At 39.6% G+C, this 13,498-nt stretch overlaps 2 long non-coding RNA genes across 5 annotated transcripts; both read right to left on the bottom strand.

The window, feature by feature from the left end:
• Nucleotides 1–467: 467 nt before the first annotated feature.
• LOC139152598 (uncharacterized) lies at nt 468–6,430 on the bottom strand. 4 transcript variants are annotated; one of them, XR_011556663.1, is made up of 4 exons: nt 6,412–6,430; nt 4,463–4,535; nt 1,919–2,102; nt 468–1,375 (listed from the first exon to the last, which is right to left on the bottom strand). It is a non-coding gene; the product is annotated as an uncharacterized lncRNA (long non-coding RNA). The 4 variants fall into 4 exon arrangements; XR_011556665.1 differs by lacking the exon at nt 6,412–6,430 and adding an exon at nt 5,852–5,869; XR_011556664.1 differs by lacking the exon at nt 6,412–6,430 and adding an exon at nt 5,108–5,125.
• A 2,167-nt stretch (nt 6,431–8,597) lies between these two features.
• On the bottom strand, nt 8,598–13,407 carry LOC139152580 (uncharacterized). The gene is made up of 4 exons (XR_011556655.1): nt 12,993–13,407; nt 11,724–11,915; nt 9,989–10,494; nt 8,598–9,774 (listed from the first exon to the last, which is right to left on the bottom strand). It is a non-coding gene; the product is annotated as an uncharacterized lncRNA (long non-coding RNA).
• Nucleotides 13,408–13,498: the final 91 nt, after the last annotated feature.

The following is a 13,498-nucleotide window of genomic DNA, read 5'->3' on the forward strand; positions in this document are numbered from 1 at the left end:
ATTTTTCAAAACGAATTTCGTTTCAACCTGTATCTGTCGATTGATGGACTACTTTAAATTTTTAATCATCATTCATGATTCGCATAGTTTTTTCATATTCAAATAATTAAATAGCCATATTGCTAATAATTTACCTACGTCCACAAATACATACATACATACATACATACATACATACATACATACATACATACATACATACATACATACATACATACATACAGACAGACAGACAGACAGACAGACAGACAGACAGACAGACCTGCCTGCCTGCCTGCCCGCATACATACATACATACATACATACATACATACATACATACATACACACACACACACACACGCACACACACACACACACACACACACACACACACATACATACATACATACATACATACATACATACATACATACATACATACATACATACATACATACATACATACATACATAGTAGGCCTTAAATATATTCAATTATGATGTATATTTCTCGAACTGGAAATACAAAGGCAAAAAAAAATATTTAAAAAACCCACAAATTTATGTACAGTATACAAACTTCATAAAAGTGAATTAGAAAATTTGTTTTCGTATCGTTAGCCTTCGATAACGGATATAGATAGAAGATTTACGTTTACAACTCAGAGACCAAAGATAAAAATGTTTGTCAGAAATATCTTGGTATGACATGCCAGTTAGTGTTGAACAGGGAAAGTGGGCGGCATTTTATTACACTGAAGAACAATGCACATGATTGAAACAAGAAATTTCTAGAATTCCATTTCTTTCCGTGAATTTCATTTTGCCGCAGGATAACTCCAAACATTGCAAATAGTGATTTTTCGAAGTCTTTACTCTTGATTGCGGCCGAGTCGGACTGCACCAAGATATCAAAAATCGTCGGAAGCCATTTTATTGTCAAAGAATCACAGCAAAACATATCAACAAGTTGGACTAATTCCAGCTCGACTTCTGACGATACCGTTACAGCACATACTGAAGCGTGCATCGTATCCTACACTGCCACAACACGCAGGTGAGATTTTCCCGCCTTTACTGACGACGTTTGTACCGCAGCACATGTCAAATCTTGAGTCATAACCTTGCGATCCGCAACACGCCGGTGAAATTTTCCCGCCTTTACTGACGATGCTGTTACCACAGCACATGGAAAATTTTGCATCATGTCCACGTGAACCACAGCACGCCGGTGAAATTTTCCCGCCTTTACTGACAACGCTCGTTCCACAACATATACTAAAATGAGCATCGTAACCTTGGTTACCACAGCACGCTGGTGATATCTTGCCGCCTTTACTGACTAAGACGTTGCCACAACACATACTGAACACTGCGTCATATGAACCGCATCCCTGTTTGAGATAAAAAAAAAGATTATGATGGGCCGGTCTACTCAATGCTAGGTCTTACAAGAAAAGCTTAAGCCTGTTTCTGTTTTACTGAAATTCTGAAGAAAAATTTACAATACGACTTTGATCAAAACTTGAAGAGGAAAACGTCTGTGTACCATTGATGCGTGATTATCCTAAATTTTGAGTATATTTTGAATTATATTTGATTTTATGTCAATTACAAATTTTTCTTCAATCCCCGAAGCACATTGAAGCGCCTACTATTTAGCTTGTCATCACAGCTTCTATGCTCGTAATTAAATACAGACCAGAATTTACTTGTCAACAGTAACTCTAATGCAGAACAAATGTACTGGGTCGGTTGACAGGTTAAATGCTGTGTTGTTGTGAGGGGGGGGGGGTAAGAACAAGAAGCTGTGGTTGGTATTAAAAATAAAAAAATTATGAAAAAATGCACAAAGTTATGGCTACTGGTTCTTCAATGCAGTCGGGTCCATTTTAATAATGCGTCATTTTCGGGGGATGCATTACTATTTAACTTACCACAGGAGGGTTGCCACCACCAGTGGGTGGGGATCCTCCAGAGGGCGGGCTTCCTCCTGATCGACGACGTCGACGCCGCCGCCTACGCCAAGCGTCCGTATTCACGAAACAGTCAACCAGTACTAACAAAAGAAGCAGCGCCACTAATTTCGTATTCATCTTGTCTGTTTAAAATATCTGAAATCTGTTGAAGGAAAAAATGGAATTGTGAATTGCATGAATTGCAGAGAGATGCATGAACCATAGGTCAGAGACCCGGGGTCAGAGTCAAAAAGTTTGTGTTGGAGTAAACCAGTGTGGCTTTCTGGGTAACGCCGTGCCCAGCTCTCTTTGTTCAAGTTTCAACGACGTATAGCTATCATTAAAAACTAATTATTATATTTAAGGGAGGTAAGTTTGCACCAATAATGTTAATGTTTGTTATGTAATTGTGTCATTGTTTTGATTTATGCATCTCTTAATTTCTTCTTTTGATGAACGCAGCTCTTTACTAATGGAAAATAGACAGCATTGTCCTGGAATTAAAATTCAAAACTCAATTCTACCTTACCACCTCTTAAAACTAATAAGAAAGCACAGAAACTACATAATAAACTACTGACTATCACACTGGACATTCCAAAATGCTTATTATAAACGCTGTTAGTTTAAACGCTGTCATTTTATTGTCATACCGATATCCGCGACTCTGGAGAGACTTAAGAAATTCCCTAGCTTAAAAGTTGACAGTGGCCGTCAGCCCGTGCTCTATCACATAACAGACACACATTAAGGGCACTCGCCTCTCTCAAAACAGCAGTGTCAAGAAATATTTGTGAATTTCTCTGTCGTGGTGTCTTGGTCCGAACAACTTGAGTTCACGCGATTTCATTTTGGGTTGAAAAACTCTATCTGACCCGTCTAAGCATGGAGGTCTTTCTATTATACTCCATGGTTTGAGCGAACACAACGAAATCCATGCCCACACACTGACTCCACAGTTGAAGCAATAAACTTTAAGGACCAGCGGAAGGGTAGGTCACGGTTTTGTCCCGGATCTCAATCCTGGCAATAACTTTTAAAATTTAATTGTCATAATACACTACTCAACATCCTGGATCGTACGATAGTAGCCACTCACAATCAAGCAGGGGGAAGTATTTTTATTTTATTGTAAGGACAATAAAACTATTTCGTCAAGTAAGTCAAACGCTATAGGTGTGTTCAAACACAGTCCCTCCACGCACGGAGGGATGTTGAGTCACAGAAGTGATTGAATACACGCAGGGGTCGATCCACTTCTATTGTTAGCAAAGTTCACCTTTAGAACATTTTACCTTGGGTGTCACGGTGTTACTTGGTTGATTCGTCTAACGCCGTTAGGTAAAAGTGTTGTCATGAATTTGTAGAAAATGCCCCACCATGTCGAAAAAAAATCGTCAAAGAAATTAGAAATATCAGTGAAGCGTTTGCTCACTCAGCCGGATATAGTCGAAGTCGTTCTTTGAAACCTCAATATGAATCAATGCACATATATAGTCGGTATAATTGGGTCGGTGACGCACATGTTGTGTTCACATGTAAATCAAGCCTCAGCCTCAAAACGTGGTGCCGTGTACTCTGAGTTGACAAGGCAGGGCGTGGGCAATTCACAGGCGCTCTTGGGTTGCAGTGGGTAAGTCTGTATGCTCGATCATCGTCTGTTCGTCAATCGATCTCGTACGCCGTGCTCTGCCGGTTAACGGACGATGGAGGGCAGAGTACAGAGTGATCGAGTGCTAAAGCAGATAGTCAGCCCGTTCAAGTGCCTGTGGAGAAATATACCTCCACCTATAAACCTGGTCACTGAATATCGGAAAGCTAATAGGCTGTGTGGCTGATTAGAAATTTTGAATATTGCTGAAATCGTAACGTCTATATATAAAAGTCGTCCAGAACTTGAACGCCTCCACGAAGACTGATATAACACAATCCGGTGCTTGGGGAGGGGGTACTCCCTGATTTGGGTAGAGAAGTACCCCCGACAGTTCGAACTATGAAGCACAAATTCTACCATTTCCCGAAAAGTTGGGGATCAAAAATCTACATCTTGGCCAAAATAATGGTATCAAAATGTTAAATTTTCTACCAAATGATGGATCAAAATCGTGCTCTGCAGCTAAAAACAAGGTCAAAAATCTACCTGTCAGCAAAAATTTAAACATTTCTTTGGTCAAAAGTGTATAGGAGGTAAAGGTGGGGTGTGTCAAAATAGCAGTGCAAAAGCGAACGACTCGGAGTTATTCCCCCTGTAGCGGCCATCACAGCTATTCATGAAAAGAATACGCCTAAAAGATAATTATTTCTCATTGCTAAAAGCGAATGTATATGATTTTTATATAGCATCTCAGTTTCTACCATCGAGACCTGACTATGTACAAATCATCGGTTTCACGTGAAAATACTAAATAATGGTATTTGGATTTGAACTTACGTCGAAATATTGTTCTTTTGTTAGTGATGTCAAAAAGCAATCATTTGGTATGGCACCGATACTGTCAAATGTAATTTGATATTATCACGTACCTGTCAGACAGCCGGCTATTCCGTCCAGTATCGTGTCAGATGAAGTCCACGCGGGTCCCATCGCTTTTTATACCTTTCGATGCAATAAACAGAGGAAATGTTGACATCCTGTTTGAACTTCCCCAAAGGACAAGAAAAGGCAATTCCGCGAAGTGGGGGACACAATCATACCACTGTTTGGACAACTGCCCACGCCCATTGTCATTGAAAGGGACACTCATTGTGTGCTGACCCAGATTAGCAATTCTACAAGGCCTTTCATCCGTGTTGTTTTCGCATGTGGAGCTTCGTGTCTCTCGCTGTCTCTGTCTATCTCTGTCTGTTGGTCTGTCGTCTGTCAGTCTGTCTGTCTGTCTATCTGCCTGATGTGAAACGTTTATCGAGATGCGTTTTGATCCCGGCGGTGGCAGTCCCCGGGTTGGTGGGTACCCATGCTTGTTACCCGAGTTTGAAAAGTACCCCCTTTCCTAGAATATTTCTGAGAAAAACACCCCCTATTTGTGGCAAATCTGGAAGAAATTAGCTGTAGAAAACATACCCTTATTTTCGAAATCTAGGAGGTAAGTATGTTGACTTCCAGGGTTGACTCTGGAGGTTGACTTTGTATACATGTAGCCTACATACATCACAAATGTTTGTCCTCACCTGATTTAGTCACATTCATACACAATCATCTTCCTTATTCGTTTGGATCTGGAGTTCTCTATATACATACAAACGTACGGTACTGTTTTTCATTTTCTTTGTGAGTGAGACTTGACCAGATTTAGTGTCCTAGGGAGATTATGAAAGGACTACCCCTAATCTCGGAGGTTACTCTGAAAAAGTACCCCTTTTCTCGATTTCACGGACCGAGAATCTCCGAGATGACTGAAGAAAAACACCCCCTTTTCCGTGAATTTGGTAACGCGCATGGGTACCCACCAACCCGGGGACTGCCACCACCGGGGTTTTGATTTATTGTCCAATCAACACAAGTATGTTGTTACGTCTTGCAAGTTATTTGGAAAGTTCTCATTCGATCATTTTAGTAAATTTTCCTTCCAATTTTAGGTAATGTCAAGGTCAATTTCTTCATTAAATTTCCGGTTAAAAAATATTAATCAATTTATTTGACAGTCAATGAGTTGACACTGAACTTGGAAGAGAAACGATTTCCTGTTGATGTTTTTCAAACTTGACAACTTTTTACGACCCTGTAATCATAGTAATGGAAACCTCGAACCCCGGTATTGCAAATATTTATCCTACTAACAAAGCTATGGCTACACAACAACAAGGGCGACGGTTGGAAACTGTAGGTATTTGTACCAAAGCCGTCTGCAGCGTATAGTGAACCCGGGGTCTCTCTTCTATACAAGGGTGTATATCTCTCTGCTCATTACTTACAAGGGACTCTCTCCTTAATAGCTCAGGAACTTAAACACACAACATACTTCACCGAGTGCCCGTTGCTAGAATATAATCAATGTAGAGTTACTTCGAAAATACACTCTTCGTTGAGGTCAGGGTCACAGACTACTAACTGAAGGGCAAGAACACTCCCCTCTAAGAGGATCAATAAGGTCCGTCTGTTAAAGTGCTTGTGGCGATTTAAACCAGTGATTAAGAATGCCATTACCGTTTGAATCGTAAACATTCATAAAATAAAACAAAAACAAGATCATGAACAAAAAAGTCAGAACCAAACCAAACCAGTGTCTATGAGAGATGACATGCAAAGCTGACTCTGCCTCTTATGAACGTCAAACGGCGTGTTTATAATTTAAAACATCTGCAGTTCTCTCATCTATTTCACATGTTGTGGTAAACCATTTGTCATAGCATGAGTTAAATCAGAGATCAAGTCGCAACCGTACACTGATGAGCTGTCGCCGTACATGACTTGTCGTTGTACGGCAGTACTTTGTTACTTCGATCTAAGAAGTAAAAAGGGAATCTTTTTTCACCTCGAGCTTTGACTTGCAAATTCTTTTCCTTCAGTCGTAACAATAAAAGTGTTCGGTCATGGTCTTTCACTGGAACCCTTGAAAACGTTTTACGAGTCATGCTTGGTCAAGTGTTTCTTAGAAGACGACAGTGCTGAAGCGGACACGTTATGACGTCACAACCGCTTCACATAGAATCACACACCAACTTGTGGCCAGCCATGTATGACGTCACGATGTGAACGAAAATCCGACGTAGAAAAGTTACATCACAGAGGATATTGTGTTTGCCAACAGTCAGGTAAAACAGGCTTCATTTTATTTTTCGTCTCCTCGGATTTTTTCCCGCCTTTTAGTCGCGATTATTAAATCCATACCATTTAGGTTGAAGACTGCAGAAAGAGTGTTGCTGCGACACCGCATCAGTCGGAAACGTAATATACAAGTATGAAATTCAAGGCGAAACTTTTTCCCCCGTAGCAATTGTACCCATTTCTGAAAGTGGTGCAACAAGGATGACGTTTTGTTCTGTGTCAATTATATAACTGAGTTGAGTAGACACAGAACAAAACATCTATTGTCTAATGTTTATATCTATTGACAGTATTGTCAGTTGCACTTTAATTTGAAATTCACTTTTGGGGTCGTACGGCATTTTTCCTCAGAGAAACAGGTACTAATTGGTCGAATAAAGCGTTCGCATACTTCTGTTTACTTAGACCAGCACAAGAAAAAATTAACTTTCCAACTGGCATGCAACTGTTTTACTTGCCAGTAATCTCTTAGGGACCGTTCAGTTTTTACGGCCGGGGGGGCCGGCAAAATCCAGGGGGGGGGGTCATCATAATTTTGGTATCCAAGAAGGGGGGGGTCATCACTTTTTTACTGGTAGGAAAGGGGGGTCACCACATTTTCAAAAACATAATACCTACAATAAAGTCCACTTTATGCCATGGCCATGATTGACCCTCTTTACCGGCGGGCCGCCTTCGGCGGCCCAATACAATGAATATACTTTATGTATTACCCATGACCCTCTTAGCGGGCAGACGCCTTTGGTGGCCCACTCCAATTAGGTTTACTTCATGCAATGGCCATGATCAACCCTCTTTACCGGCGGGCCGCCTACGGCGGCCCACTACAATAAATTGACTTTATTGTAATACCCCATGACCATCTTAACGGCCGGACGCCTTCAGCGGCCCTGTTCAGTAAAGTTTACTTCATGCAATGGCCATGATCGACCCTCTTTTTACCAGTGGGCCACCTTTGGTTGCCAACTAGAATAAAGTTGACTTTACGTAATGGCCCATGACCCTCTTAACCGGAGGGCTGCCTTTGGCGAACCACTCCAATAAAGTTTACTTTATACAATGTCCATGGACATAAGTTGTCTATGGAAATGAAGTTAAAAATTGCCTTACAGTCTTCCTAATTAACAGACGTTTGCATGGATGTGGCTGAGAAGTTTGTACACTGGCATCTCTGCTACACGAATAAAGTGCGCCGCGTACCGGAGTTCAAATCCAAACCGTGCGGGTAAATTTGACATATGGGTTTTGGTTATTTTTCAGTGGGGGGGGGGGGGGGGGGTCATCAAATTTTTTCGTCTGACAAAGGGGGGGTCAGCATTTTTTCGCGAAAAATGCAGGGGGGGTCATCATTTTTTTGAACACCGGCGACAAGATTTTGCCGCCCCCCCCCCCCGGCCGTAAAACCTGAACGGTCCCTTAGGGCCCAATAGCATAGCCACATACTACTCTGTATTGCTCAGTAACCAACATAACCTTCAGATTGACACCGTCAAGGTGTCAGTAATAGTTTCATGTATTTACGGCACATGTTTCCGCGACAGACTCTCTTTGAGACTTGTCCAAAAGACACTTCAGTTAGTCTGTTTAAGATAAGCATTTATTCTTCTCAAGACACCATGAACGTCTTTATTTGCACAGAGATATCATAACTTTGGTTACACCCCCTCCCAACCCGGCTCGAACCAAGTCTCATCCCTTCGTCCCTATGTCCATCCATCCATCCATCCATTCATCCATCCATCATATTCGGTTCGATAAACTCTCGTTTCCGTCATTATTTTTAAGTTTGTTTGTCTTCTCGGCTTTCTGGCTGTGACCTGCTTTATGAAAGAACATTCATATCTGCAATGAAAGTTCAGCACCCTAGAGATTAAGTTAACACATATTCATACATTATATATTTTAGATAGTTACTTTATTCCAATGAGACCTTTATCCCAATTTTCTAATCTAGATCCCGTAGGTAATGAGATTTCAATAAATGATTACATGTTCAGCGTAAATGATATACCCTTCCCTGTCGTAATTTTAATCTAGACCCGTAAGAAATGAGATTTCAATAAATGATATTGCCCTTCAATGGAATGTCAGATATATAAATATTAGCAGTTTCACAGTACCATTTCCCAGCTCTCTGCGGATTAACAAAGACGTATTCGGATAGCTAACAATATCAATCATAATTCTCATCATATCGCACCCATTCTTGTTCTTTCCGTTTTTTATGAAAGAAACATGTAATAGCTTTTGAAGATGGAGGGATGTGTTGCAATGAATTTACGCTCCAGACGCTACGATCGCGATGGGAACTCGCTTAACTGTTATTAATTTTTTACACCATCGTGACGTGAAGGATAGCATAGTACGTTTTCGTGTAATTGTACTGGACTACATATCCTGACATATAAAAACAATATAGAAAGCACCTTAACTCATCAACGTATAACACATCATGCCAAATAATCAAAGACAACCATGATTCCAGCAAGGAGGAGAATTTTCAGATGTTTTGTGTAATTATTAAATGAATTATTATCTTCGTGTTTTTATATTTATCGCGAAACCCTCTGACCTAGAAATGTACGCCCTTCGAGTCGAAGATCGTGTCCAAGTTGATATACACGTGTGATTTGTGCCCGCACAGTAAGAGCAAAACAACAAACGACAAAAAGGATAAACAAACAGAAACAAAACTAACTAAAAAAAATACAAACTAGAACAAAACACCTTTCAAAGGATAAGTATCACAAAGCCGGTCTTCATTGCACAACAACACGATTCGGACAGCGCAGTAAAGTGCATAAGTATATTATTTCATTCGTGGCTGTGTGGTATTTGGCTGACTGTGGCGCACATAATATATGGTGTTTTGAAATCTACAAAGGAGTATCATGTCTACAAAACAACAATATTTCAAAGACTTCTCCTGGTCAGCAAAAGTTTTGAAATGTGTGTGCAATGAATTCACTGTTAAATGCAGAAAAGTTTTCGAACTTACGTATCTACAATAATATGTAATGATGGAAATGAAGTTCACATGTGATCAACAAAACAAAGAACACGATTGGAACTAATTTGGGATAATTGGATTAACACATTTTTCAAATTTCTAAAAAGTGATAGATGCCATAGGCCTATAGTTTAATGTTGTAATATTACAAATTACTCATAAAAACAATGTGTAACGTAAAATGAAAAGCAGATGAGCTTACATTTGCAGGTTAAAACGACCTTACTTCACCATCCAATCATCCCAAATTAGTTCCAATCGTGTTAAAGACAACTTCGAAAATTTACAAATCCTTTCAGTATTAGGGACACTTTTAGATAACCATAAATAGACATTTAATTTTGCGCACACCTATTGTGAAGACTTTTCATCATACTGGCAAACTTGCAAATGATATTTGTCTTTTGTCAGCGATCTCTGAATGATTCACGAAGTTCAACAAGTTGGACTAATTCCAACTCGACTTCTGACGATACCGTTACAGCACATACTGAAGCGTGCATCGTATCCTACACTGCCACAACACGCAGGTGAGATTTTCCCGCCTTTACTGACGACGTTTGTACCGCAGCACATGTCAAATCTTGAGTCATAACCTTGTGATCCGCAACACGCCGGTGAAATTTTCCCGCCTTTAGTGACGACATTGTTACCACAGCACATGCTGAATCTTGCGTCATAGTCTCTCCGACCACAGCAAGCTGGCGATATCATCCCTCCTTTACTGACTAGAACATTGCCACAACACATACTGAAACGTGCATCGTAAGAACCACATCCCTGTGGAAAATAAGACAAGTGAAAAGAGAATTTAATTTACATCTATTTATAAAAGGAAGTTTTGTAGCCTTCTTTTTGATGACAAATATTACAGTTATTCATAGTTTCTATTTCTTGTTGCAAGCTTTGTTTCATTCAGAAACTATGGTACAGTGATCGGAAATGTAAATTTTGCTCCTTGATACGGAGAAAATCCGCCTACAAACGTAATTACCATAAAGTCAATTGTGTGAATTAGATTTGGTGCACGATCCAGCCGGAAATTCCTATATAGGCGAAACTATACTGTAGACCGGAGGTTTTAGACGAATCAGCGATATACATAAGTATTCACACGTATCTTTATTAAAAGCATTAGATTTATCTTCAATATTCAGGTAAAAATATTATCCCTTCTCAGCAATCTGTGACGTAATTGTGGGAGAAAAAATATGACGAAAACGTCGAAAGAAAACGGACATGTGTGCAATTTACGGCTGCTCTTAGAGTCTTACTACTATACTACTACCTCTACTACTACCACTATACCGCCACAATGATCGATCGAGCGGACTGCCCAGCTAAGGGAAGCCTGTGTACCACCACCAAACATCTACAGATGTTTGCGGCTGCAACGTACACATGTATGCGCAAAGAAGATTCGGTTACCAATGCGCGCTTTTCGTGTTCTCTGACGCTTGAGTCGGATTTTCTGTTTTAAGCAGATTTTTGTATCTTAGATTAGGGAAAGTAATTAACTTGTTGTTCGGAATCGCCGCTTCTACTTTAGCCAATTTGGAATCCGTTTGGAAATTTGAATGCAAAAGCGAAAATGTGAGATCCCACCTTCGGGCAACTGCGATTGTCTTACTTTCAGGGCGTTTCTGTCGTGCATTTTTTTCAGTTTCTTGTTTCCTTCTGCAAGCATGTGGAAATGCTCAGAATTAGTTATATTAATACTGCCTGTATATTTAATGTGGACAGTTTCTAAAATATAGAGTCCAATCATCACAACTAGCTCAACAAACAATTAAATCTCTGGATGTCACAGGAGCGGAGGCGGCGTTTTTTATCCTTAGTTCACAGAAAAGATAGAAGTGATCTCCATGGAAACAGTGATGTCTGCGATGACTTTTTCGGGTTTTTTTTTATAGAAAGAACATAATGTATAGCTACCCAAGGCTTTATTCTCTTGCGAGGAAATCGTTGTGAAGGTGCTATTACAAACCTAGTTACGAAGTGTGACTCACCACGGGTGGGTTGCCACCACTAGATGGTGGGGATCCTCCAGAGGGCGGGCTTCCTCCAGAGCGACGGCGGCGACGGCGGCGGCGGCGACGCCAAGCGTCCGTGTTAAGGAAACTATCCACCAGTATTAACAAAACTAGCAACACCACTAACTTCGTATTCATCTTGGTTTTACGCTCACTGGAGTAATTAACCTTCAATAAAGACAACAGATCCTGCCAATAAATGCCTTTTTTATAAAACTCAAAATATCGATCGTGTGTGGGTTAAATAGGTTCCCTAGATATTATTTTCGTCTCTCACTCCATTCTCTCTGTAAAAGGCACGTTGAAAATATTGTTTAAGTATCAGAATGCATTTATGTCAAATGTCAGATTGTTTCATAGACTGCATAATCTAAGCGATGGAAAAATTGACAGTTCAACATATATATAGTTATATATATATATATACATATATATATATATATATATATATATATATATATATACATATATATAATATATATATATATATATATATATATATATATATATATATATATAAATATATATATATATATGTATATATATATATATATATATATATATATTCTTATTTTTAATTAAAATCACCAAAAAAGAGAGTTAAATCTCAGTGTCTTATGTCATATATTCCATGTCTGTGCCTATGATCTGCCATCGCCATTGTTTCTTTATGTTACTGTATTGGTACCTTTTGTTTTCGTTAAACATATCCGAATAACAGCTACCATTTTTGACATATTCCATCGTTTTGTTGAACAAGGCGAACCATGTGTGTCTCTACTCGCTAAAAGTCAGGATAACATCAACAGCAATAAGTCATTAATTCCTACGTAACAAAGATAATGGCGACCTTTCGACGCAGTTGATGTCAACCATAAAAATCATAAAAATTAATCATCAGCTGATTTCGTATGACCGGACTTGATTAAATTGAGTAAAATTGCAATTCCTTGATAGTGCATATCGCAAACTTTATGTATAGATATTTATAATCGTTTGGATGAATTAGGGTGGTAGGGAAAAAATCAGAATTGTTTCCACCTGACTGATTTGATATCGGGTGTTTGAAAGATCGACCTCCGCCGTCATCGCTGATACAAACTCATTGAAGCAATGAGGCGGTTTGATAATATGAGAGAGAGAGAGAGAGAGAGAGAGAGAGAGAGAGAGCGCAATATTTGTGCGGTGTAGTAGCAAGAAATAGATATGGTCTTCATAAGCTTACAGTAGTTTAACATGGCTTACCTGTGAACAATTTCAATCCACCAAGTACATCAATTATCAGTGCCACTGACAATATCAACTCCTTCAAAATCGTTTTTATACTGCTACAACAAAACCACACATTTCAATGTCAAAGTATCAAACACTTCTAGGAACCAAGGAAACGGAAAGTAATGCTTCCGATTGCACTCGTTAGTCTACACTAGGATTTCAAACGCCTGGTATACAAAGGTAGCACTACACTTCAGACCACAGTAGACACTGTGTTCAAACGGTACACTCATGATATCAATTTACCGTTTGACCAGAGGTTACTATCCTGTTTTCAAATTCTTAGGATATGAGTCGATACTTCTCAAGTCAGTGTGTACTATCGTCGCCCAAGTCGAACTCTGAAGACAGTAGGCATTTCCGTTCATTCCCCCAAAACATCTTTGCTGTCGTATCGCATTTACGCTGTTTTTGATTGACAACAACAGTTTCTGAGAAAGATAAGTCCTCCAAAGTTAATCGGACATGACGATCTT

The sequence above is a fragment of the Ptychodera flava genome, chromosome 16, assembly GCF_041260155.1.
Source record: "Ptychodera flava strain L36383 chromosome 16, AS_Pfla_20210202, whole genome shotgun sequence".
In the NCBI taxonomy this organism is placed as follows: Eukaryota; Metazoa; Hemichordata; class Enteropneusta; family Ptychoderidae; genus Ptychodera; species Ptychodera flava.